Source organism: Elaeis guineensis, chromosome 8 (genome assembly GCF_000442705.2).
Source record: "Elaeis guineensis isolate ETL-2024a chromosome 8, EG11, whole genome shotgun sequence".
NCBI classification, from domain to species: domain Eukaryota; kingdom Viridiplantae; phylum Streptophyta; class Magnoliopsida; order Arecales; family Arecaceae; genus Elaeis; species Elaeis guineensis.
This window is the reverse complement of record NC_026000.2, coordinates 101,750,049-101,773,202: the sequence shown is the minus strand read 5'-3', so window position 1 is coordinate 101,773,202 and position 23,154 is coordinate 101,750,049.

Here is a 23,154-nt window from a genome sequence, read left to right as displayed (position 1 = left end):
AGAATCGAAGCAAAAATAATGCTACATTTTTGGCAGGATATGAATAAGAACAATTCTAAGCTACTATGTTGCACTTGTTTTATCGAATTAGACAAGGGTGGCTCTGATACCACTATTGGGTTCCAGCCACATAGTAAAAAGTAATTTTTAAAATTTTTTAAAATACTCAAATCAATAGCTTTATCAAATAAAACTATCGAGTCGAACCTAAAATCCTAGAATCACCTTGCCGAATACGATCAAAGCAAATTCAATCATGCAAAGAGATAGAATTTTATACTTTAACCAAAATAGAAAAGTGGCATATTGGTGTTATCTATAAGACCCCAAGATAGAAGTCCTCCAACGGTGTTCCACACGAAAGTTGGCCATGGTCCTTCCCAATCGGTGCGCAGCCATAGCCTTGTCTTCTCAAGAACATTGTCGGCTTCAAACTTACGTCACGATCGCACCAAAGCTCAGTTATTTTTGATCTTACCACCAAAATGATACCAAGAAGATACTCTTCAGATTTCCTATCTAAGATTTAATTTTTAGCTTCAATATATAAAAAAACTAAATCCTAGGGCACTCCAGCAATACTTGCTGAAAATCTCACCACCCTTGTAGCAACTTTTGCCCCTCAAATTTCCCTCTTTTTTTTTTCTCAAAATTTTTTTAGATTTTTTTTTATAATTTCCACATCCCTTCTCTCTAGCTCATCCAAAAATCTCACTTATAAGCCATTTGGGGCATACCCTATAAATAGGGGACTAGGGGATGTTACATGGGATGAAGGGGTGCCAACTTTTGGTGCTCCAACTTCCCACACACCAAATAAATTCACCAAGTGAATTTTTGGAGATTTAGATATGTAAAGTAGAAGGGTTCTTCCTTCTCTACATGCCATAAAATTTAATTAATTTTTGGAATCAAAACATAAGATTTCTGATTTATCTTCTAAGGCAACGTGTTTAATAAAAAGCCTTCTTTAAGAAGGACTCTTTATTTCTTATGCTGATTTGAGGTGGGTGGTAATTATATTTTTGTGTAGCTTTGGGTGAACATGGAGGAGTCCTTCTCTACTTGAAACTGATCCAAGTTGGATAAGGATCCAATCCAAATTGACCCAATCTCATTAGGTCAAAGCCAACTGGTCTAGGTTAGCTTAAATACTTTGAACCAAACCAATTTGGAAACTTGGGTTAATACAATGTGCTAGCATATCAAATTAACCCATAAAATTTATATTAAACTCTAATTAAATTATACTAAGACTAAGTCTCAAAGTGTGCGATCCATTGGGTTTCAAATCTAGCTAGCAGTAGATCCGAACTTTCGACGTAACCCTAATCTGATGAGATTAGGTCACCTGAAGAGTTCCAATCAACTTAGACTCTTCCAAATTGATTCCAGAATTAAATTTTTTCAATTTTTATCAAGCTCATAAGTCAAGATTGATGTCTAGCAATATGTCATAACTATCTAAAAGATATAAAATTTTAATAAAAAATTATCAAAATATCTTTTAGTGGCAAGTTCCTATGTAATTTAATCTTTCAGTCAAACAACATCCCAGATGAGCTATGGATATGAAAATATGTCAAACCTAATCACTTATCTTTATATATCTTGATCTGAAGGTGATGATTCAGTTAATGATATATTAAAAATTATTTTCTAATTATCACCTTACTTTGGTCAAAGACTTCCTGAATCACCATCCTATGAGATCACATAGGATGTTCGCTCCCCTTATTAGGAGCCATTGATCCGTTATTGATCACTCATAACCTCCATGCATACTTCACCATATCCAGAACACCCCATATAAGGATCAGAGAATCAAGGTAGGTAGTGAACCAAAATATGGATCCATATACACAAGGTACCATGGTGACCTCAGGTCAAAGATCACTTACACAACTTTCACTAGAGAATTATCAGTTGATATGTAAATAAGACTCCATCTGATTATTCTCTCATAGGTCAATTCAGTGAACTCATTCTCTAATGAGCACCCATATCCTTATATTAGTATCATCACACAAATGATTGTGAGATCAACCATCTTCATTTTTGAGCATACATAGGACATACCAGTCTTATCAGTATCATTGATCCCCGACTCAATATATCAATGACTAAAAATATTTTAGATCAAGGCTATCAAAGATTTAGGTCACACTGGCGTGATCTCATCACGACCCTAAAATCATTATCCAGACCTATGGGGTTCATTATAATCTTAAAATTAATAAGATGCAGCATATAATGAATTTAAAATATCAATTTTATTAATAATATTAATGTCAATTACATGAGTTTGAAAGATTACTTATAATAAATACTCTATCACATCCCATATGTGATTGGTTTGTAGGGCATAATTCTTTCAATATTTTTATATCTATAGCCTTTTCGAGATATTATGTGATCGAAGGATTGAATTGTACGATAACTCATCATGGAAAGATAATTTTGGTATTTCTATCAAATTTTAAATCTTTCAGATAGTTATGATACATTGCTAGATATCAATCTTGATTTGTAGACTCGACAGAACTAAAAGAGTTTAATTCTAGAATCAATTAGGAAGAGTCCTAGTTGATTGAGACTCTTGAGCTAACCTAATCCAATCGGATTAGAATTTTGTCGAGAGTTTAGGTCCACTACTGGCTAGATTTGGAACCCAATGGATCACACACAATAAAAATTTAATCTTGATCTAATCAATTTAAATTTATTATAAATTCAATTGGTTAATTGAGTGGCTAGCATATGAATTAACCCAAGTTTCCAATTGAGTTTAGTATAAAGATGTTTGTGCTAACCTAGTCTTGTTGCCTTGACTCAATATGATTGGGTTTGAACCATTTAATTAATTAGATAGTTTTATCTGATTTTATGGAAGACTTTCACATGGAACCAGCCTCCTCCATGTCAAAAGCCACATCCAAATAAATTTTACACGCCCTATTTGTTTTGGCATTAAGAAGTAAGAGTCCTTCTTAACGTGGTATCTTAATTTCTTTAGATCCCTTTATGTTTTGCACCATCAGATGAAGCCATTGGGATATGGGACATGGAAGATATAGTGGAGTCCTTCTCTTGGAAGGAACTCCATGTTAGAAATAAATTGGACATCCCATGGAAATTTGGATGGTGAATTGGAAGAGTCCAATTCATATCAAACTCTTTTCTTCCTTTAATTATTCATGCATTCCTTTTAATAACCTCATGTCATGAGATGATGTTTGGATTTTGAGGCATGGAAGTAGAAGAAGAATCCTTCTCTTGGACAAAATTCCACACCAAATATTAGAAGGGATGCCCATATTTTGTGAGTTGAATGTGGAAGAGTCCACCTTGTCATGGACTCTTTAATTCCATGCGTTCTCCCTTTCCACGCGCTATTTTATGGCATTCAAATTTTTTTTGGTAGAGGAAGAGTCCTTCTATAGATAAAACACTTCCTATTTCATACCATATTCATTGGGTTTACACATTAAAAATTTATATTTGCATGTAAGGAAGATGGGACGCCAAGAGTTGGCATCCCTTGGTGTCTTGTGTGGTGCCTCTTCATCCCTTATTTAAGGGGTGCCCCATATGGCATAAAATTCATTCAAAATCTATTTTGAATATGAAATTAGATAAGGATGAGGTGGTAAAAATCTGAAGTAAAAATCTAAAGGGAAAGAGAAAAAAAATAGAAAGAAAGAGAGGAAGGAAAAAGGAAAGTATGAGATACTTATCCTAAAATCAAATTGTTCATGTGTTGAACATAAAATCTGATTAGAGTGTAGTTTGATACATTGGGAAAGGAGTTCTAGAGTGATCCTAGTGGAGGTCATGAAGGCATGCAAGCAATGGTGCATCATGTTCATGTGAAGGACAATCGACAGCGCACTTGCGAAGAAGGCTGCAGCACTATGACGAGTTGGGAAGGGCCCTAATCAATCCTGTGTGGATCACCATTGAAGGACTTCTGCTTTGGAGTCTCATGGAGATATCAAAATCACTAGTTCGTGGTCTTCATGGTGGTATATGACTTTTGGTCTTCTCCTTATATCCTTATTTTATAATTTGATTGTAATCATCAAGGGGTTCCTAGGGTTTTGAGTTTTGGTGGCTGAGTTTAATTGTTAAACCTTGTTTTCATTAATTTAATGCATGTTAAAAATTTTGAAATATATATTCCACTGCATCACCAAAACCCAATACTTTTTTCAACCTCTTACTTTCTATTAGATCCTGCATTGAAGTACATATATGAGTACTCGAACTAGCATCCAATACCTAACTAGAAGTAGAAGAAACTATAAGGTTAGATTCAATTACGAGCATACCTTCTGAAAGTTTATCATCTTTTTTGATCTTTAGACTCTCCAAGTAGAGTGAACAGTTTCTCCCCTAATGGCCTTCAGCATCACAGTGGAAATACTTTTCTTTGCTTCGGCCTTCTTAGAAACTTTTTTGGCTTGCTCTTTTCTTCTACTTCTTAACGGATTTTATCTTCTTCTTCCCAGTAGACTTTCTCTTGGAAGAAGTTCGCTCCACAGTGAGAACAGTATCCCTTGAACTCTTCAAGGTTTCTTCCATAGTGACCAACATGTTGACCAGTTTGGATTATTGAAAATTATGTTCTAAAGTCAATCATTTGATGATTGCATTGATTATAAATATATATGAATTGATAAATAATAAAAGTTATATGGTATTTTTCATCATAAAATTATATCTTCTAACAAACTCCTATATTATGATGAAGTCTTTAGGACTACTTTGATCAATAAAGGAGGATTTATCGCATAGTCCTTAAATTGGTTCGCGACCAAATAAGATGCTATTACTAGGATGATAGTGATATCAAGTGTAGGTTGTTGTGTGCCATATGCGTTGATTGTCTTCATAATCAAATAGTATGGAGATATTGGTATGGCATGCAGGTGAGATATAGGAGTATATCGTCACTAAACATGACCAACTGTGGAGCACTCTTTTTTCAAGAGTAGCTCACGAAGGGTATGGATATAAGTGTCCCTCTGATCTGAGATCACCATGGTGACTTGCAAGCAACTCACTGTACTTTAGTATCGGACTAACTGAGTTTCTAATTCAGTGATAGAAGATTTTTGAGTGCAGCAAATACTTGTCAAGTCGGTGCATGAGTCAAGATGGGATTGACCCCTCCGAACTAGTAGAAGATATGCATCAGTATATTTCAATTTAGCAAAATCTGAACCCGGATAATCCATATGATGGATTTGAAAAAGATTAAAATATAATATGGATGACTTATGTAGGATTGATAGTTAAATCCTAGATCATCCTCGAGCATTAGGGTTAAAGGGATGAATTATACGGTAACCATATGCCAATAGGTTCTTGAATTTTGCTGCGCCATCATTCGACCTATCCAGATGTCGGATCATCATTGCTAGATGGTTGCATCGATTGATTTAGAAAGTTATTCTTATGCTACCAGCTTAGGTTAGAACATATGGAGTCACACTCAAAAAAAGATTCTGACTGATCATGTGGCTGATCAACGATTGAGAATCGTTCAAGGGCTTAATCGTTAATTCGATGGATGGTTAACCTTATGCAAAAGTTATAATAAATTAATTTATCAAGTATTAGTAAATTAATAAAAGATAAATTAGTAATTAAATTACTAAATAGTTCAATTTGATTGAGAAAAGAGGATTAAATAAAATCTAATTGAATTGGATTCAATTAGATTTGACCCGATTAGGTTATGAGATGATCTAATTGCTAAGGAAGAATTATCCCTGATTTGATCAGAACTTTAGTTTAATCAATTCTTAATTTAATTAAAAATTTATAAATCTAATTAAATTAAATTTTATATATTTTATTTGGGCTAAAATAGATGTGATTTGATTTGGATTCAAATAAGGAAACTTAGAGTCCTTATTGGAATAGGACTCTTCTCTCTGCGCCAACTCAATTTGCATGTCATATATCATCATACATAAAATTATTTTGTATGAGATTTTTTACACCAAAGAGTTCTTTTCTTATCTATCTGACATCCAAATTTAATTTGGTTGTGATAAAAGAAAGGTTCTAAAATTAGATTTTAAAATATTCCTTATGATGAAAATCTGTTCTCATCTAGATCAACCTCTCCATGCCAATAAATTTATTTCTCCTTATATGTGTGATATTTTGAGGAAATATTTTATGAGAGATTAGTTGGAAAATTTATTTACTGTGAAAAAATATGAGAAGAGGTGTCTCATATTTTTTTCATATATTTTGGGATGTAGAATTGTGAAGGAAAGTAGAATCCTGTAAGAGTCTAGGATCACTAGGACTCTTCACCCCACCTCCTTACATACCTATGAAAGGGGCTTTTGTGGTTTCTTTTGTGTGTGTAAGATACCAGAAGAGACTTTTTCATGTAGTGAAAGTTTGGGTATGGTTCATGATGTGAAAAATAGAGAGGAGGGTCCTCTCTCTTGGGGTGTGCGCAAAAATCTGAATTTCAGATTTTTGATCCTTTGGGTTTGGGATGAGGGAATAAATTAGAAGAAAATTATTTTCTTCTCCATATTTCTTCCACCTCTTTATCTCTTCTAAAAGTTTATCTTCAACCTCTGAAAGGATTCCAAAGATTTGAAAAAAAGATTTAGATTGGTCAAGAAGGTCTTCGTATGAGCTAGCACTCCTAAGAAGATCGATCATATCGGGGCTACAAGTGGATTTTTCATAGAGGTCGGATGCATGTGCGGCTGTGAGCAACTAGAAAAAACTTTTTCTACCATGTTCTTAATAGTGGTGATCATCGATCCATACTCAGGTATTGAGTTCTAAACTCAGATTAGAAGTAGATGTGATCTACTGCTCACATGCATGCATGCTGATTTTATCTTCAGATTATTTTAGATTTTATATGCAACATAACATGTCATAGATCTTAGAGTAGGTTTATTTGATGATTAGATCATATACATATTATATTAATTAGATTAATCTAATTATCTTCTACTATAATTTTTTTAAAAAAATTTTGAAATACATGCATGAAATCACCTACACATCCCAACAGTGGTAACAGAGCCTAGGTTCTATATAACATAATTTATGTGCACATTAAATTTAAAATTTAATTTATTTAAATATGATATATAATATTTTGATCTAAATTTAATTAATGGTTGATCGTGCAAACTAACATAAGGTTGTCTTGCTACAGAGTTTACCCCTTACAGTGAAAAGGTTGTCCTAGTTTGTGCTGATCATTGATAAAATCTGATTTTATATCATGCATGTGATATTTATAATCTGATTTAGATATGATCTAAGATTATAATCAAATATGATATAATTTAGATTAGATCTAAATTCATGCATATATGATATATGATTAGATTAGATGATCCGATTAGCAAGTACTTGGATTGCGTTGATCACCAGGCTGTCCGGTCATAGGAGCAAGAAGGGTTTAAAGATCCTCTCTTCTCATTTGATGGGGTGCTCTTATGACATGTAGGGGTGCCATATGATTAGATCCCATAAAAAAAAATATGAAAGGAAAAACTTATTTTTCTGCAAAATCCTAAATCTTGAAATCCTAGGTTTGTTGTAAGTGATACAAAGTTGTATGAAATATAAGACATCTAATTTATGTGATTAAAATTATTTCAATTATGAAAAAATAAAATTTTTAATTATAAAAAATTTTAGATATGATCTAAAAGTATTATGATTGATTTTATTTTAGTGTTATGCAAGAATTTTCAGATCTGAAACTCCTTGAATCGTGCTCGCACAATTATTGAGTCGACCTAATTTTGAACTGAGTTGATCCAATCTTCTTGTGTAGCTGGCTCAATAGTGACTAAGTCAATCTAGTTTTAGAATAAAAAATTTTTACATGAAATTTGTTATAAATTATTTACAAAATGAAAGGATAAAATTATTTCAAACCATAGCCTTAACCATGTTGATGCAAAACTTAATTGAGAATTAAGTGTTGAGTTGATTAGATCTAGAATTGTGATTTGAGATCTAATGATATTACATAAAATATGAGTATGGGTTAGCTCAAATTAGGTCCTCTTAATTAGGTTAGACCTAAGGTTAGAATCAAAGAGTTAATGGACTAACTAGAGAAATTGATTAAATCTAACCAAATATTGAATTAGATTAAATCAGAATTTCTTTAGAACCAATACAATAGTTGTAGATAGTCAAGTCCATATCTTTGATTAGACCAAATGGATCTCAATTATGGTTTAGTGGTTGAATCTGAATCATTAGGTTAGTCAAATCGAAACTAATTAACCAATTAGTATCTAAGATAAGTTTGGTATTTTGATCGGTAGTTTTTAATTAGGAGTGGCTTATCAGGCCATTTCGATGGTGTCTAAGGCAAGCTTAGCAGACCCTCCCACCGATCTCACTTATCTGGCCAATTTGGTGAATTATATCTTGATTAGACTATTAAGTGATTCGAGTTGACCTATGTCATTAAGGTTGATCAGTGTGACTGATCTAGGTGCCATTTCAACTAGTATGAACCTGATCCAATTCAATGACTTAGTGAAGTCAGTGGGAGGATTGTGGTTTACTGATTGATCTTTTCTCATCTCTTCTCTAAACTGATTCTTAAATTCTCTAAATTATTAGATCCATAAAATGAGCTAGTTATGGGGATAACTAGATCATAGCCTCCCATTTAGATGAATGATAATGGATCTATTATTTTTTATTGACATTGTAGATGCCATCCATCTGATGTTCTCTTTGAATGATGAAATTATCATTCATCATATGATGACTTTGTTGTACTATCTAATGATATTTGGATTGATCGAGCCATCCTCAGACCTGATCATTCATTAGTTAAAAATACTAAGTAGATTTATGTTAATGGTTTGACCTAACCAAAACTTTCAGTGGAGGCCCATCGCCTACTGAAATAAAATTTGAGATAAAATTAAGTACTAAAAATTATTTAAAAAAATAATTGGTTGAGAACCTACGCATTGACACATATGGGTTGATCGAGCCATCCTCAAACTTGTATGCAATCTATATGGATTCTAGTATCCGCTAAAGAATTAAGGTAATTCTTCAGATTAGAGATAGAGGCTACCAATTTGACTAAAATAGTGGGAGAACCTTTAGACTAAAGTCCAAGTCTTTAGGCTCAATCAATTCATAAACATAGAGGTCTTGTATTTTTCTTTCAGTTATGGCTAGATGTACATTGCTCCATTCACTATTTGATAGTGACTGATTTATAGGATCCAACTTCAATAATTGGTATCGAAAGTTGTGAATAGTTCTAGAGCACGTATAGATCCTACATATGATTATGGACCCAGCATCTGAAGTTTTCATATCCAACCCATGTGATGCGATCAAAGATACTCATCAGAAGTGGTCAAATGATCATATCATCGTGTGGTGTTATTGAGAGCAGCAAAGAACATGAATTTAGTTGTAAATTCGATGATGCTTAGTGGGAGAAAATTTTCAAATATTGAAGGAGTTCTTTCACATCTCTGAAGATGTATCTTCAGTGGGGTAATAAATCTTTGAGAAAAAAAAAAGAAAAAAAAGATGCAAAAGGGTCGTGCTTGGGCTAATGAGTCCGAACTGACAAAAGAGTCTAAGATTAACCTAGTCTGACAGAGTCCCTTGATCTAAACAGGCAAAAAAAGTGAAATCAGCAAAGGCTTGCTGAACAAGGTACTTATGTGATAACACCTTATAATTTTTCTATCTGTGACACTACTATCTAGGTATTGTATATCAGAAGTCTATGCAAATTATTGTAATGACTTCAGTATAGTAGAAAGTTTGAAAACAACAAGAGGTTCCTGAACATTAGAGATGGAAGTTATGTTTCAATCCTGGTTTTAGGAATCATCAAGCTTATTTTCAATTCTAAAAATATTATTTTAGTGATTGTCACTATTGTCTAATGATTTTATGATTTCATTATGAATGATGTCAAAATCATGTGAACAACTGAGAAATAACATTTATTAATAGTCACAGTCTGCTAATGCATTGTACACAATCAAACAAACTCTCTAAAGTAGATAATATCATGGAAGCCTACCTTTGATAATTTAAGCTTGGTCATATAAATAAGAATAGGATTAACAAGCGATAATTTTTAAGGTCCATGATTGTGAATCATTATCAACCTGTCAATCATTTTGCTAAAAAAGATGAACAAGTCAATGATGTTCTGAATTTGATACGTACTGATGTATTAGATCTACGAACATATTTACTTTAAATTTAAATTATTTAAAATATTCAAATAATTTTATAATAAGATAGAGAAATAAACTGAGAAGAGCATTGAAACTCTTCGATCAGATCAAAGAGGAGAATGCTCTTTCGGTGAGTTTTTTTGACATATCTAGAAGAGAATATGATTCTCTCTTATTGGAATCAACATTGTTAGACATAGTTTGATCCATGATGGGGTTTATAAGTCTGTCAGTCTCCTTTTAAGGTTATGCTCTTAAGACTGCTTGCTATGCTCTGAACTGGATTTCAAATTAATAAGTTGCAAAGACTCCATATGAGATATAAACTAGGCATAAGCTGATACTTTTTTACCTTGGGATTTGGGAGTGTTTGTTTTATGTCAAGCATTTACAGATAGATTAGCTTGGATCTTGATCCTTGTTGGGTATAAAATACCCGCAGCCGAAATCGACAGCAGAATGGCTCCACCCGGACTCCTATGGGAGCCGGGCTCCTCCATCGACAGCAGAACGGCTCCGCCCGGACTCCTACGGGAGTCGGGCTCCTCCATCGACGGCAGAACGGCTCCGCCCGGACTCCTACGGGAGCCGGGCTCCTCCATCGACAGCAGAACGGCTCCGCCCGGACTCCTACGGGAGCCGGGCTCCTCCATCGACGGCAGAACGGCTCCGCCCGGACTCCTACGGGAGCCGGGCTCCTCCATCGACGGCAGAACGGCTCCGCCCGGACTCCTACGGAGCCAGGCTCCTCCATCGACGGCAGAACGGCTCCGCCGAACTCCTACGGGAGTCGGGCTCCTCCATCGACGGCAGAACGGCTCCGCCCGGACTCCTACGGGAGCCGGGCTCCTCCATCGACGGCAGAACGGCTCCGCCCGGACTCCTACGGGAGTCGGGCTCCTCCATCGACGGCAGAACGGCTCCGCCCGGACTCCTACGGGAGCCGGGCTCCTCCATCGACAGCAGAACGCTCCGCCCGGACTCCTACGGGAGCCGGGCTCCTCCATCGATGGCAGAACGGCTCCGCCCGGACTCCTACGGGAGTCGGGCTCCTCCATCGACGGCAGAACGGCTCCGCCCAGACTCCTACGGGAGCCGGGCTTTTCCATCGACGGCAGAATGGCTCCGCCCGGACTCCTACGGGAGTCGGGCTCCTCCATCGACGGCAGAATGGCTTCGCCCGAACTCTACGGGAGCCGGGCTCCTCCATCGACAGCAGAACGGCTCCGCCCGGACTCCTACGGGAGCCGGGCTCCGCCATCAGCAGCAGGGCGGCTCCGTCCGGACTCTTACGGGAGCCAAGCTCCGACCTCAGTATCAGCTACTGAAGCCGAACTCCGACCACTGCCGAGCCTCGATCAACAGATTCGCATCCCTTGGCAGATAACAATAACAGCCATGATCCTGTTCCGCTTCCTGTAGCGGATCCCACGCGGCTCCACCCCCCCTGCGGCGGACCCACTACTCTCTGACAGGCTATACCAACGGCCATGATTCTGCTTCGCTCCCTGCGGCGGGTGCTGCACGATCCCACTATTCGCTGACAACTAGCGGCGACGGATGCCGCCCCGCTACCTGCAACAGGCCCTACGTGGCAGGCTATGGCGATAGCCACGGGTCTACCCCACTATCTTTCGCAATCAATTCCTCTGACCATGGGAGGCCCACGACCAGGCGGTTACAAACGTCGCCATCAATCCCTTGCCTCCTCCGCCTATAAAAAGGAGACCCAGATATGTTATCCTTTAAGCTCCTTTTCCTTATCTCAAAACTCTGCTAAATTCTCCGTTCGAGCACTCCATTCTTGTTGAGGCAGAGAACTGACTTGAGCGTCGGAGGGTCTTGCCGGAGCAACCCCACCTCCGGTTTAGACTTCCCTTGCAGGTCCCGACGGCGACCGCGGCTTCCCCGACTCCAGCTTCTCCGGCGCAAGCGGATTTTTGCACCAACAATCCTATATATATATTATTTTGTAGGATAACCCCAAAGGATCTAGGGGATATAACTTCTACCATGCTAAAGAACAAGAGTTGTTCAGCATTTTTTTCAGAAAAAGAGTACCTTGGTGAAGGTACTGATGCATTTAATATGAAACTTATGAAATTCGATAAGTAGAAGAACCGACACAATGTAGTAAACCCATAAAATTGGATTTGATCAGATCAAATCTGGAACCCATTGTAGAGGCACCATTAAGGAGATTCAGTAGAGTACCGCATCCGTCAGATAGATACTTTGATATCTAGATTTCGAAACGTGATCCTGTTGAACTCGATGAGAATAACAGAGATTTGATCACCTATATGGATGCCATGTAGAGGTTCGACTTCGATTAATGGCTTGGAGCTATAGGTCCGAAATGGAGTCCATGAAGGTCAATGGTGTATGGACACTCATTGATCCACTTGAAGGTGTAAAACTTATAGAGTGTAAGTGGATCTCCCAATAGGATTAGAGTAATGCAGATGAGAAGGTGGAGACCTACAAAGCTCATCTAGTTGCCTAAGAATATTGTCAACATTATGGTATTGACCATAACAAGATATTTTCTCTTATGGCAATGCTAAATATTTTGGAGTTAAAATATGCATTTTGATAAGTGATCAAAACATATGGCTTTATTGAGAACGAAGATGAACCCTGCAAATACAAATGGGTTAATAGTTCTATGAGTGTATTTTTTATCTTGTATGTGAATGAAATTCTCTTAATCAAAAATAATATTTTTTATATTACAGGGAATAAAGGTTTCATTATTATCATAGTTCTCCATAAAGGACTTAGGAAAAGTATCTCTCATCCTAGGGATAAAGATCTATAGAGATAGATCTAAGAGGCTGCTTAAGTTTTTCCAGTCCAACATACATAGGGTGTTTATGAATAGAATTTATTCTATCATTACACCATGTATGAGATTGGATATGGTATACTTACTAGGATAGTGAGTGGATACTTGCAAGATCTAGGTGAGAATCGCTAGAAGGTCATCCTTAAGTATTTGAGAAATATCAAGGATCGATGACTCGGTTATGGAGAATCTGACTTAAAACTTGTGGAGTATGACTGTAGTTTTCAGTTGGACATAATAATAGCAAGAATATATTGGAATACATCCTTATCTTAAATAATGGAGCAATCTGCTAGAAAGGTTTCAAGAAGAAAAATATAGTCAAATTCAAATTGTGAGGTAGAATGCATTATAGCATTCGATGCTTGCAAGAAAGCTATGTGATTGTACAGGTTCACTGACAAGCTAGAAGTGGCACCCTCTGATGATGGTCCTGCTGTATTGTATAGCACCGAAGCCATAGCTCATGCCAAGGAGCCGAAGTCCCATTAGCTTACTAGGCATTTTGCATCGCTACCACCTTATTCGAAAAATTTGTTAAGTTGATGTCAATTTTTAGAAGATCGACGGAAAGGAGAACTTGATCAATCCATTTACTAAAGCCTCGATATTTTGGAGTTCTGAGATGATAAATCAAAAATGGATATATGATACTATACTGATTAGCTTTAGTCCAAGTGAGAATTGTTGGAAATTGTATCCTAAAGCCAATCATTTGATGATTGTGCTGATTATAAATATATATGAATTGATAAATAATAAAAATTATATGGCATTTTTCATCACAAGGTTACATCTTCTAGCGAACTCTTATATTGTGATGAAGTTTTTAGTACTATTTTGATCGATAAAAGAGGATTTATCGCGTAGTCCTTAAATTGGTTCGCGACCAAATGATACGCTATTACTATGATGATAACGATATCAAGAGTAGGTCATTGTGTGCCATATGCATTGGTTATACTTGTGACCAAATAGTATGAAAACACTGGTATGGCATGCAGGTGAGATGTATAAGTACATCATCACTGAACATGATCAACTACGGAGCACACTGCTATCAAGAGTAGCTCAGGAAGGGTATGGGTATATGTGTCCCTCTGACCTGAGATCACCACGATGACTTGCAAGCAACTCACTGCACTTTTGATGTCGGATTAACTGAGTTTCTAATTCAGTGATGGAAGAATTTTGGGTGCAGTCAAGTACTTGTCAAGTCGGTACGTGAGTCAAGATGGGATTGACTCCTCCAAATTAGTAGGAGATATGCATCAGTGTATTTTAATTTAGTAAAACCTGAGCCTGAATAATCCATATGATAGATTTGAAAAAGATTGAAATACAATGTGAATGACTTATCAAAGATTTATAGTTAAATCCTAGGTCATCCTCGAATATTAGGGTCAAAGGAATGAATTATACGGTAACCATACACTAATAGGTTCTTGAATGTTGCTTCGCCATCATTCAACCTATCCAGATGTGGGGATGTCATTGCTAGTTGATTACATCAATTGGTTCAGAAAGTTGTTTCTATGCTATCGATTTAGATTTAAACCTACGGGGTCACACTCAAAAGAAATTTCTGACTGATCAAGTGGCTGATCAACGATTGAGAATCATTCAAGGGCTTAATCATCAATTCAATTGATGATTAACCTTATGCAAAAATTGTAATAAATTAATTCACCAAGTGTTAGTTAATTAATAAAAGATTAATTAGTAATTAGATTATTGATTAGCTCAATTTAATTAAGCAAAGAGGATTAAATATAATCTAATTGAATTGATTCAATTAGGTTGACTCGATTAGGTTATGAGATGATCTAATCACTAAGGGAGAATTATCCCTGATTTGATCAGGACTTTGATTCAATCAATTCTTAATTTGATTAAAATTTGATTAAAAATTTATGAACCTAATTAGACTAGATTTTATATACTTTATTTGGGCTAAACCAGATGTGATTTGATTTGGATTCAAATAAGGAAACTTTGAGTCCTTATTGGAATAGGACTCTTCTCCCTGTGCCAATCCAGTTTGCACGTCATATATCTCTATGTACAAAATTATTTTGTGTGAAATATTTTCACACCAAAGAGTTTTTTTTTCATCTATCTCACATCTAAATCTAATTTGGTTTTGATGAAAGAAAGATTCTAAAATTGGATTTCAAAATATTCCTTATCAAGAGAATCTGTTCTCATCCAGATCAACCTCTCCATGCTAATAAATTTCTTTCTCCTTATATGTGCGACATGTTGAAGAAATTTTTTGTGACAGATTAGTTGGAGAATTTATTTACCATAAAAAAATATAGAAAGGGGTATCCCATATTTTTTTAGCATATTTTGGGATGTAGAATTATGAAGGAAAGTAGAATCTTGTAAGAGTCCTGTACCACTAGGACTCTTCACCCCACCTCCTTACATACCTATAAAAGGGGCTTTTGTGGTTTCTTTTATATGTGTAAGATACCCAAAGAGAGTTATTCATGTGGTAGAAGTTTGGGTATGGTTCATAGTGTGAAAAATAGAGAGGAGGGTCCTCTCTCTTGGGGTATGCGCAAAAACCTAAATTTCAAGTTTTTGATCCTTTGAGTTTGGGAAGAGGGAATAAATTAGAAAAAAAAATATTTTCTTCTCCATCTTTTTTTTATCTTTTCATGTCCTCTAGAAGTTCATCTTCAACCTCTACAAGAGTCCAAAGATTTGAAGAAATGATTCAGATCGATCAAGAAGAAGATCTTCACGTGAGCTAGCACTCTCGAGAAGATCGATCAGATCGGAGCATCGAGTGGATTTTTCGTAGAGGTCAGATACATGTGTGGCTATGAGCAAGCAGCAAGGACTTTTTTTACCATGTTCTCAGTAGCGGTGATCATTGATCTATCCTCAGGTATCGAGTTCTAAACTCAGATTAGAAGTAGATGTGATCTACTGCTTACATGATGCATACTGATTTTGTCTTTGGATTATTTTAGATTTTATATGCAACATAACATGTCGTAGATCCTAGAGTAGGTTGATTTGATGATTAGATTATATGTATGTTAGATTAATTTGATTTATCTAATTATCTTTCACTATATTTTTTTTTGAAAAAATTTTGAAATACATGTATGAAATCGCCTACGCATCCCAACATGAGTATAATGCAATCAAGCTTGTTCATATGAAAATTTATAATAAATTGACTATATAAACTTGTAAGGGATTAAAAGATCAAATTCATCGATAATTCTTTTTGCATTTCAAGCCCGAGCTTTTCAAGCTCCTCAATATTCTTGATCACTATCATACAGTGCTCATCGATAAACTATCCTTCGCGCATCTTCAAGTTGAAGAGTCTCTTAGACACTTTGAAGCATGCAGTATAGCTCTACTCACTATACAACTCTTGTAGGTGAGTGATCATAGCCCTGACAATGGACATATACTCATGTTGGCTTTATAACTCATTTGACATAGATGCCAGCACACAGCACTTGACCCGACTGTCTTCTTCCATCCATTTTTCAAAGGCAGCCTTTTGCTCAGTAGTAGGATGGTTTGGTAACACTATGGGTTCTTGGTCGAGTACATGACTTAATTTTTTTGAGGTCAAGATAATTCTAAGATTTTTGAGCTAGTCTTTGTAATTTGTGCCGATCAAACGATTGGTTTCAAGGATGCGGGCTAGAGGGTTTGAGGCTGATATTATTTAACTGCGAGAATAGAGATTCAAGTTAGACTTTTGTACTTAATATTATATTTGCTTCTAGAGACTTTAAGATGTAAACAATGACTCTCACTAATTTATTGGATCCCTCCACTCTTTCGATGGGAAACAAAAATTCTAATATGATAAAAGATTTCAAGTGGATGCTGTGGTCCCACCAATGCCATGCACCTCACCTAACAGTTATTGGTAACATGTACACCGATGCGTAGGCAACTCTTTGCCCAGATGCTTCTCTAAGCATGTTATAGTGACTTGATCTCTAAGTCATGTGGGCTCACCTAATATTTATTGGCCACACTCCTTAGTTAAGCCTGACTCACCGTTCACAAGCAGGTGCAATGCCATCATTGGATCCCTCATCTAATAGTTATTGGGCTTAACCCCATTCTTATCCTGGAGCAACTCTTTGCTAATAAAGTGATTGCATATTTTTGATACAACTAAACCACTGTGATCAATCGAAAATAATCAACACCAGTAGCACATCTGCACATCTATAATGGTGGAAGACCTATGAACTTAATAATTATGGAAAGATTTAGGTTTAGATCTCATCTAATCAGTCATCATATGATCGATCTAATTGACATGAGCTAAACCAAACCACTAAGCAACCTTATTCAAGACCCAATCTTCTAAATTTATCAAGTAGAGATCAATGGGGTCCCCCTATTGCTTTCCTTAGACATCAATAAATTAATCAGATAAGCTAATAGAATTAATTAAATAACTACATCTCAATTACTTGCCTTAGACACCAATAGGTCAATTGATCCAAATAGGTTAACTCAAGCGAATCGGGCTCAAACCATCGAGCCAAATTAGGTCCTTAGGTTAATCGATTCTATATATGAGACTCAATCAATTTGATCAACAATAATTGCATGATCATATAACTTAATTGATCTAACTCACATCAATACTTGACTTAGTTTGATCAATTACTTAATTAAATTAGACCCATATGATTCAAATAAAAAATTCTAGATGTAATCCTATTATATGACTTAATTTTTGATTTTTTCATAATCAAAATCCTCATGCACACACACAAATTTTAGATTCCAAAATCAAATTTCAGATCTAAATTTTTTGCATAAAAAGTAAGTTTTAAATCATGAAAATTATTTTTCAGATTTAACATACAAACATATATCTCATATATACATGTAAAATTCAGATCTAAATAAAATTCAGATCCATACATGATATCATATATTTTCAAATACTAATCATGAATTATATTGAAAATAATTTTATAATCTAAACATGCAATCATATATCTCATATATGAATTATGAATTAGATCAAATAAAATTTTAGGTTTATGCATGCATCTACTTATCATGTGAAGATGAACTACAAATCATTCTAGATCAAAATTCAGAACTATACATGTTTTAACATATCAATTATATGTTCTAAAATCAAACTCAAAATAAAATTTTAGATTTAAAAATTTATCTATATATCTCAAGTATCAAGAAAAAAATCAGATTTTGAAACTCTTTTCAAAATATATATATCAATTTCAAGTATATAAAATCTATGGCTCTGATACCACTGTTGGAATTCATGTGTTGGAGGATGCATATGTATTTCAAAATTTTATTTTTGAAATATCATAGTAGAATAGTAGATTCAAATACTTTTAATCTATATCATGTATACATAAAAATATAAACCACAAGGATCTACTTCATATGCTGAAATTGAACATATGCTGAAATTTAATATGTGATCGAATCACATACCTGTTTCGTAATTTTTTTCTTCAAATCTGGATCTGGAAGAGAAGAAGTTTTCTTCTAGCCATACAAGTATTCAACCTCTATGAGTATCCACTCGAGATCAGCCTGGAATAGCCCTCTTAAGATTGAATTTTCTTCTCTAAGAAAATTCAGTCTGCTGAATCTGAATCAAGCCTGGATTGCGATCAACTCTTGATCTCTTTCCTTGATCTTCTTCTTCTCTTCTTCTCTTGCCTTTCTACCCTTGCTTGTGCTGCTACCATGCACCAAGAACTAGCACCAAGTGGATGCCCAACAGCCTTGGGAGTGAAGAAGAAGTGGGACACCCAAATAGTAAGGACGTGTGGACATCCAAAGGGAGGAGAGGAAGGGAGAGGAAGAGAGGGTGTGGCTTCTCTTTATGGTGTGGGGCTTACTGGTTGGGATGCTCTAGGGACCTTAGGAGAGGTCTCTTTAAATAGGCAAAAGAATTGAATTATATTCAATCTCATAATACAAGTCCTACTTGCATTAGGTTTCCTAATAACTTAAGTTATTCAACTTCTATTAGGAATCTTTTTAGCTGCCAACTCTTGGAGCCCTTATACCCATATAAACATACCCTAAAGTGCACCCAAGGGATGCCCCATATAAGATCAAAAAGCTCTTTAATTATGGGACACGTCCAACTTGATCAAATTAAGGTGGCATCCCTCTTTAATTATGGGACACGTCCAACTTGATCAAATTAAGGTGGCATCCAAAAATAACTATCAAGAAAATTAATTAGGTACTTGCACTCTTAATTCATTTGATCCAGAATCTTAGACAGTCAATAATTAGAGTCCAATGAATCTAATTCATGTAGCTTATTAACAGATGATTAAGTTTGAATTATCTTATCAAATAAAAAATTCAAATATAAAGAGAAAATTAGATCCAATTATGTGCTAGCAAGGTTACCTTGTACCCAATCGGATTTCTCTAAATCCAATTGACACTTCAAAAGTTCAATTGCTAATTTCAGACCTAATCTTTTTATTGTGCGACCCCATAGGTTTAATTCTATCTAGTTGTGAGATATACAATGATGTCTATCAAAGTATCATTGAAACTCTTTTCAATAGATCGAAATAATTTCACCCTAATTCATTAAGGATTGTCGATTTAGAACAACCTTAGTAAGCTCTCACAATCCACCAGTGATACCTAATAGTATATAGTGGCAACCCAATAGAACCAAAAATAAACCTCAAGGTATAGTTAACGTGTGATTCAGTCCCTCTATCATGAGTTCTGACTAGATGGCAGGTCATGGATAAATCATCAAATCTCAACATCAGTCATATGATATATTCGATCAGCTCAAATTCAATTATAATTTTTGTGAAAACTCTTTTCCATCAATCACACTACTATAGCCACAGATTCTCAGACTTAGCTTCTCAAATCTCATAGGACTACTCCTTTCTATCAAGTTCAATAGATCCCATCTTGATGCACATCCTACTCCTACAGTGGACTAATTGTCGCCAACATCTACTACAAGGGCTCATTGAGACCTATGTTTATATGACAGTCAAACTCTAGTAGCTTCACTACAAGCAGTAGTACAATCTTAGGTCAGAGGATCATTCACACAACTACAGCATCGAGATAATCACTGATAGTTGAATAGAAATCCAAGCGATCTCTCGTATGGTCTCGCTCAATACTAGTTGTTCTTTAACAACTACCTGCACTGTCACCCAGTATCTCTACACTATAGATTAGAGACTCATCTATCTCAAAAAAAGTGATCTATGCATCGATCTATCCGGATCGATCACCATCCTTATGATGATTCTATAATCGAGAGTATTTAGGAATTAAATACATGTCTCTAATTCTCAACACTTTGAGAATATGTATCGAAAGTTAATTCCATGGATGATTCAAGATACATCACACTTGAATGAAAAATAAACTTGCCCTTTAATTAATCAAATCAATATATAAAGTATAAAATTATGTCCCAGATTTATTATAATATGTTAGCCATATTGGCTTCTAAGGCATATATCTAACACATCCAACACACATGATGCGATCGAAGGCACTTATCAAAAGTTGCCAAGTGATATATCACCGTGTGATATTTTTTGAGAGCAGTAAAGAATATGAATTTAGTTGTAAATTCGATGATACTTAGTAAGAGAAAATTCTTCAAATATTGAAGGTGTTCTTTTGTATCTCTGAAGATGTGTCTTCGCTGGGCAGTAATTTTTGAGAAAGAAAAGAAACTGAAGGTGCAAAAGAGTCATGCTTGGGCTAATAAGTTCGAGCTGACAAAAGAGTCTAAGATTAACCTAGTTTAGTAGAGTCCCTTGATCCAAACAGGCTAAGAAAGAGAAATCAGTAAAGAATTGTTGGATAAGATAATTATATGATAATACTTTGTGATTTCTCTATCTGTGACACTACTATCTGGATATTGGATATTGAAAGTCCATATAAATTATTGTAATGACTTTAGGTTAGTAGAAAGTATGAAAATAGCAAGAGGTTCCTGAATATGCGAGATGAAAGTTATGTTTCAATCTTGGTTTTAGAATCGTCAAGTCTATTTTCAATTCTAACAATGTCATTTAAGTGATTGTCACTATTGTCTAATGATTTTATGATATCATTATGAATGATGTCAAAATTATGTAGATAATTAAGAAATAATATTTACACAGTCTGTTGTATATTGTACACAACAAACAAACTCCTTAGAGTAAATAATGTCATGGAAGCCTATCTTTGGTAATTTAAGCTTGGTCATATAAACAAGAATAGGATCAACAGGAGATAATTCTCGAAGTCAATGATTGTGAATCATTATCAACCTGTCAATCCTATCTCTTTAGTAAGATGATCAAATCATCTTTTACTAGAAAAAGTGAATGAGCCAATGATGTTCTAAATCTAATACATACTGATGTATTAGATCTACAAGCATGTTTGCCATAAATTTAGATATTCAAATAATTTCTTAATAAGGTAGAGAAATGAACTGGAAAGAGCATTAAATTCTTTGGTCAGTCCAAAGAAGAGAATGCCTTTCTAGTGAGTTTTTGACATATCTAGAAGAGAATAAGATTCTCTCTTATTGGAATCGATTTTGTTAGATATAGTTCGATCAATGATGGGGTTTACAAGTCGTCAGTCTCCTTTTAGGGTTATGCTCTTGAGACTACTTATTATGTTCTGAGCTGGATTCCAAATTAATCAATTGCAAAGACTCCATATGAGATATGGACTAGGTATAAAACAAAATTCTCTTACCTTAGGGTTTGAGAGTATTTGGTTTATATCAAGTAATTGCAGACAGATTAGCTTAGATCCCAATCTTATATGTATTATTTTGAAGGATAACCCTAAAGAATCTAAGGGGATATTAGTTCTACCATGCTAAAGAATAAAAGTTGTTTGGCATTTTTTTTTAAAAAAAGAGTACCTTGGTGAAGGAACTGATACCTCTAATGTGAAACTTATGAAGTTCGACAGGTAGAGAACCAACACAATCTAGTGAACCCATAGAATCGAATTTGATTAGATCAAATTCGAAACCTATTGTAAAGGCATCATTAAGGAGATCCGGTAGAGTACCACATCCATCGGATAGATACTTCAGTTTTCAGTTCTAGGATGTGATCCTGTTGAACTCAATGAGAACAACAAGGTTTCCATGCAGAGGTCTGGCTCTGATTAATGACTTGGAGCCATAGAGTCTGAAATGAAGTCCATAATGGTCAACGATGTATGGACACTTATTGATCCACTCGAAAGGGTAAAGCCATAGGGTGTAAGTGGATCTTCAATAGGATCAGAGAGTGCAGATGAGAAGGTGGAGACCTAAAATGCCTATCTGGTTACCTCAGAATATTATCAATATTATGGTATTGACCATAATGAGATAATTTTCTCCTGTGGCAATGCTAAATATTTTGGAGTTAGAACGTGTATTTTGATAAATGATCAAAATGCATGGCTTCATTGAGAACGAAGATAAACCCTGCAAATACAAATGGGTTAATAGTTCTATGAGTGTTTTCCTTGTTTTGTATGTGAATAAATTTTTTTTAATCAAAAATGATATTCCTTACATTGCAGGGAATAAAGGTTTCACTATTATCATTGTTCTCCACAAAGGACTTAAGAAAAGCATCCCTTATCCTAGGGATGAAGATCTATAGAGATAGATCTAAGAGGCTGCTTGGATTATCCCAGTCCAATGTACATAGAGTGTTTATGAGTAGAATCTATTCTATCATGTACACCATGTATGATATCAGATATGGTATACTCACTAGGATAGTAAGTGAATACATGCAAGATCCGAGTTAGAATCACTGGAAGGATATTTTTATGTATTTGTGAAATACTAAAGATTAGTGACTTGGTTATGGAGAATCTGACTTAAAACATATAGAGTATGACTTTAATTTTTAGTTAGATATAATAATAGAAAGAATGTGTCAGAATACATCTTTATCCTAAATAATGGAGCAATCTGCTAGAAAAGTTTCAAGCAGAGCAATATAGCCAAATTTAAATTGCAAGGCAGAATGTATTGTAGCA